This window comes from Centruroides vittatus, unplaced genomic scaffold (genome assembly GCF_030686945.1).
Source record: "Centruroides vittatus isolate TY-2023 unplaced genomic scaffold, ASM3068694v2 scaffold_769, whole genome shotgun sequence".
In the NCBI taxonomy this organism is placed as follows: Eukaryota; Metazoa; Arthropoda; class Arachnida; order Scorpiones; family Buthidae; genus Centruroides; species Centruroides vittatus.
The window spans coordinates 680330-685983 of record NW_027122717.1 but is presented as its reverse complement, the minus strand read 5'-3'; the positions used below and the strand labels follow the sequence as shown (position 1 = coordinate 685983).

At 32.4% G+C, this 5654-nt stretch overlaps 1 long non-coding RNA gene across 1 annotated transcript; it reads right to left on the bottom strand.

The window, feature by feature from the left end:
- Nucleotides 1–3179: 3179 nt before the first annotated feature.
- LOC136989945 (uncharacterized) lies at nt 3180–3558 on the bottom strand. The gene is made up of 2 exons (XR_010882980.1): nt 3529–3558; nt 3180–3374 (listed from the first exon to the last, which is right to left on the bottom strand). It is a non-coding gene; the product is annotated as an uncharacterized lncRNA (long non-coding RNA).
- Nucleotides 3559–5654: the final 2096 nt, after the last annotated feature.

Here is a 5654-nt window from a genome sequence, read left to right as displayed (position 1 = left end):
AAATCCGGACCTCAGTCGGTAGATGCAACCATATTCTCGATAGATGGAATATGTTCAGAAATGCATGCTGCGACTGCGGTCAGATTCAAACCATTAAGTATATAGTTCAAGACTGCCCTCGGCGATCCTATGGTGGAGACTTGTTGGATATCCACCAGTGTAATAGAGAAGCACTGGAATGGATAGATCGCCTGGACGTTAGACTAACCTTTTGCTGTTCATTTTTGTGTTCGCTTGTTCCATTTTTGTGCTGTACTGACTACCATACACAATCTTATAATCGAGATGGGTTAATGATGATAATAATAATAATATTAAGCGCAGAGCCCAAACGGTTAGGGGTTGAAAATTGAAATTTGGTACACAGGGTATGTCATGAGAAGGGATTTTCCGAAATTCATCCCCCGCGGGAGAGAGGGAGAAAGAATTACCCTGAACTCTGATTTTACTGTACTATTTTAGATGCAGGGTTTCTTTTTTTGCAGGAAATCGAACATATTTTTAGACCAATCTAAAAATTTTCTAATTAGTCTCGGAAGAGGATGAATCTAATTCTTGCACCCGGTAAAAACGGGTAAGATTGGCTATAATCTAATAATCTTAATCTTCGCTATCGTTACTTTTTGCCGAGCAACGCCGGGCTCATCTGCTAGTATATAACATATATATATATATATATTCGGGAATTCTCTTTTTTTTTTTTTTTTTTCTTTATTCCGATCTGACAAATATTTCTTGTGGATTCACTTGTGGAATGGATCATAGTTAAACTATTAGTTATTTAAACTTCGCCAAGATTTTCGTACATGACAAAACCCAAAATAAAACTACTGATTTTCTTGTGGTGAGCTCCTTGATAGGTATCGGATTTTGCATTCTACATGAAAGAATATGAGATGTCTTTAATTACAATAGGCCTACTCTGAAAGTACTAAGCTCTACTATATGAAAACTTTGCTTTGTCTTCAGAGCAAAATTTTCATGTAATGGCTACTACGTCAATATATTTATTTTTGTTCGTCCAAATGTTGGATATTCTTTTCTTTCGTAATTTGATTTAAATTGAGCAGAAAACCATTCTTCCTAAGTTGTTATAAGTAAAGTCCAAGTAGACAATTAATAGGACTTTATACTGGTGTTTAAAGATTGGCACAGTAATGAGAGTTATTTCAGGAAAGAAAATTTCTTTATTATATCACCTGTAGTAATTATTACTACAGGTGATATAATAAAGGACTTTCTGGTCACTGAAATCATTATCTTCAGAACTTAGCAAGGGATAACTATAATCAAGCTGATCAAGAACACATTCTTCTTCAATTTCGCTAAAACTCAACATTATTGAAATCAATAAACAAATTTTGAAGAGAGATTTGATTACACTATCAGATTTTGACGTGTTTCCCGCCTCGCCAGTGTTGACACGTAGTTTTCGGGTTTTTGTATCTTTGTCCCTGGGTTCCAGGTCTTCTGATATGCGCTGGTTTTTAAGTTTTTTTCCGTTAACAATGGAGTAATCTGTCTAACTCTTTTCAGGAAAAAAGTTTTGAATTGAAATAACGTGACTTCCGGTTTGCATCAGAAGTTTATATCATCTAATCTTGACTTTCATGTATCTAACCGTGCTCGAGATTAAGGAAGGATAGATAGTAGAAATTTATAGGTCCACAATTTTGTCAAATTGCAGCCCAAAAGTTAATAGAATTTGTATGTCAGTATTCAGAACTTTATGACGGCTTATCCAATGTATAGCGCTAAAAGTCGAAAAGAAAACCTCTGGTTAGAAAGTCTGATATTCTCCCTCTATTTTGCGTTTATTCTACATTTTGTGTACAAAATATTTTCTTTTGTTTTGGGGTTCATCTCATCGAGTTATACCGAGTCATTGATAGAAAAATTTCTGAACATGCTTAAGAATTGATATGTAACTTAAACTGGCAAATTGTTTTGTTGCGTTGTGTCGTTACTAGGGATCCCTCATCCAGCAATCCAGCGCATTCTTCGGCCTGCTGGATCCAGTGCTGCGGATCCGCAAATACTCAATTAACTTTCTAAATAATGGCGAAAAAGTCTACGTTGTCGGCGTTGCCGCTTTACTGCGTGCGCTATCGTTCGGCGGCGAGAGTGATGTTGCCGTTCAGTGCAGCATGTGCTACACCCCCCTCTCTACACCGCACCTCCCGCCCTTTTATCTCTGCTGATCTAATTGCCAGTTGACTTTCCGCTCTCGCTAAATAAAATAAGTAACTCCTCTACTAGTGCTGGTGTATAATTCTAATTTACGATCGGTTGTGACGTCAATGAATCACGTGACGGAACGATTTATGATTATTTGATGACCCTGAAATCAACTAGCGTAGAGGCAGAAAGGGCCTTCTCCGAAGCGGAATATATATGCAATTAATTAAGAAGTAGGTTGGGAGACACCATCAATCATCAATACCATTTGTTTCTTGAGATCTTACTTCCAGAAAAGTAAAAAAAAAAATAACAGAAGTGATTGATTTAATTTTATTTAATCCTTTAAAATATTTTATTCAAGACAAGACTAATATTTTATAACTTCTACTCTAATTCTATTAAGTAAGAGTTTTTAACTTTTATTCTATAAGTGGTTAGTGGGCTAGGCTAGGCAATTTTATTGTGAAAATTAGTGAGAAACTGAGACTACCCAGTTAGTTAAATTGTTAATTAAATGAATGAGTATCTGTATCTTGGATATATGATATGAATGTATGTGATTCATGATTGTGATAATAATAACTAACTACCAGACTACTGCTAATTATTTACTCACTACTTTACTAACACTAATAATTAAATTACTTATAAATAACTACAGACTGATATGTAGAGCCTATATAAGAAAACTGGTAAGACTGATAGCCACTTAGTCACTGATTATCTGTCCTTACATTATCATAATATATTAATACAAATTAATTAGTAGAATTACCTTTGCTATTATTTAACTTAGATTAGTTAAAGATTACATTATAATTATAAACATTTAAAGTTAATTATCTCTATCTCAAGTGTTAAACGGAACCAAAGTTAACTTTACTACCTAAATGTGTAAGAAGTTTTACTGATTTATAGTGACCAGTCTAAATAATAAAAGCTTCTTAAGTATTTTTAAAAAATGTTTTATTTCTTTAAAAAAATCATTAATTGCTGGATAGATAGATAGATAACACTTTATTGCATAAAAAATACATCCGCGCTGGATCCAGCTGGAATGATGTTGGTCCAGCAAAAATCCAGCTGGATTGCAATCCCTAGTCCTTACATGGGTGATAATGTGAATATTCCATAATTTGTTGTCTTTGCCAAGATGTGACGTGTGGTTTTCTTGTCTGATAGTGTGAATTCCGCTTAATATGTTGGAATTTGTTAAATTATTATTACTGCAATTATAGCTAGTGGATATTCAGTAGTTTACATTCAAATTGATGGTACATCTTCAGCTTTAATTTATTTCTGCATTAAAACAAAATAACATGCAGGTGGCATAGAAAACTACTATACCTTCTAAAGGAAATGATTGGATCATGAATATGCAACTGCCCATACTGGTTCTAATGGTAGTATGAAAATATCTCCGCTATCTGAATTTGGGCCAACCTGTATAAAATACATGGATACCACATAAAAGCTTACGTTTTACTTAAAGATAAATACTTAAATGGCTAAATAAACAAAATATTTATATAAATTGTTTTATTGAATGAGATTTAATGTACAAATTGATATGTTTTCTTTTCCCCAATTGTACAAAGTATTTACAATTCTTAAATGTTTTTCAGTTTTTTTATAATGAGCAATTTTTATCAGCATAAAAACACCATTCCATATTTTTTCATATACAAAACACCAATGCTGAATATTTGGTTATACAGTATTATGGATTGTAGGATTGATTTTTATAGGGAAATATATTGCACATCATATATTAAATTGAATTAAAAAATAAAACAATGGCATTGGAGGTAATTGCGAGACATTGAATTACGTCAATGAATCTGAACATGCATTTGGAAACACAATCTATGGTGTAGAGCCGCCAGGAACGGGATTGAATAAATCAAGTTTTTTTTTTGTATTTTATAAAAATATTATCGCAGAATTGATTCAAATTCTACAAGCAATCACAGATATGGTCTACATATACATATATAAATTTGATCAAAGAACTCAACCGAATATCATGTTTATCACTGTTGAGTTAAATGGACATTGATCACAATGGAAAGTTCGAAAACACACTTATTTACAATTTACAATAAACACGCAAAATATTTACAGTCGTGCAGATAATTACAATCACAATAAAATAATCAGAATTAATCCATCCTAGTATTTTCCATCATATTTTTGATACTTTTCCTAAGAAAAATACCATTTTAAAAGAAACAATTAAATACATTTTGTGCCTTGTCTAATGTTAAAAGTTATAAATGATCAAGTTTATATATAAAATAAGAAATAAATTGTTCTAGCTTCGAATACACAATGGAACTTGCTTATAATAATGGGAGAGAATTTGTCATTCTGCAGAACCAACTTTATACAGTACTTATTGGATAACCATTTTAGCATGTTTCGTTTTATTTGAATACAAATAAATTATAATGTTTTAATAAAAGGCACTCTTGATGTATAGTTTTTAATTTTATACAAAAAATATTTCTTCTTAATTTTGATGAATTTTAACAATTCTTCGAAATGATTAAAATTCAATACACTGTAAAGTAAGTTCTTATAATATATAGTAAAATACCTCTATTTTCTAGGTAACAAATGAGCTAAGAATAACAACTGTTATTTAGAATTTTAAAAGTATGATTAAATAGATCGGTACAAATAGAAGAATCTAATGTGCATTGTAAACAGATTTGTTTTCAAAAGTATTTGCTATGTTTTGATATATTTATGACCGTAAATTCTTTAAATGAACTATTTGTCATATATCTGCATCTTTATTTTCCATTCTGCAGGCACTAAACTACAGCCTTTTTTGTACCGTGTTACAGGTGTTAGCTAGGTCTATATTGAGAGTTTGGGTGATGACAAATGGGAATCAACATATCCAGGTCTCTGTTGTGAAATTTTCAGGCTTATTGACCAAACACAAAAACATAGGTGCCTCGAAATGCCCCATTGCCTTTGCCATCTAGGCCATCTCACCATCCCCATTTTTATATAAAAAATGAATGCTGTGAATTGTTGATAGATCTACACCAGGGGTGGCCAACTTTTTTGCACATAAGATCTACTTTTTATCGTAAAAATGTGTCGCGATCGACTTGTGGTCATAGGCATAGTCTAAGTGGGGAGGGGAAAGTGTGAAATACATACTATGTTTATACACTGTTTCAGTACGAAGTGCACACACTGCTTATGAGTCAAATCATAATACAAATATAATACATTAAGTCAAGACATCGCTAGCGATCAACCAAAATTGGCTTGGCGATCGACCGGTCGATCACGATCGACTTGTTGGCCACCCCTGATCTACACCATGTGTGCATTTCTATTTACTATTGACAGTATATACTAGCAAATACGTTAAATTATCTTTATAGAGAATATCAAAATTGTTTCATGAGTTTAAAAAACAAAAACAGATCTGTCCACATTACAAATAAGTC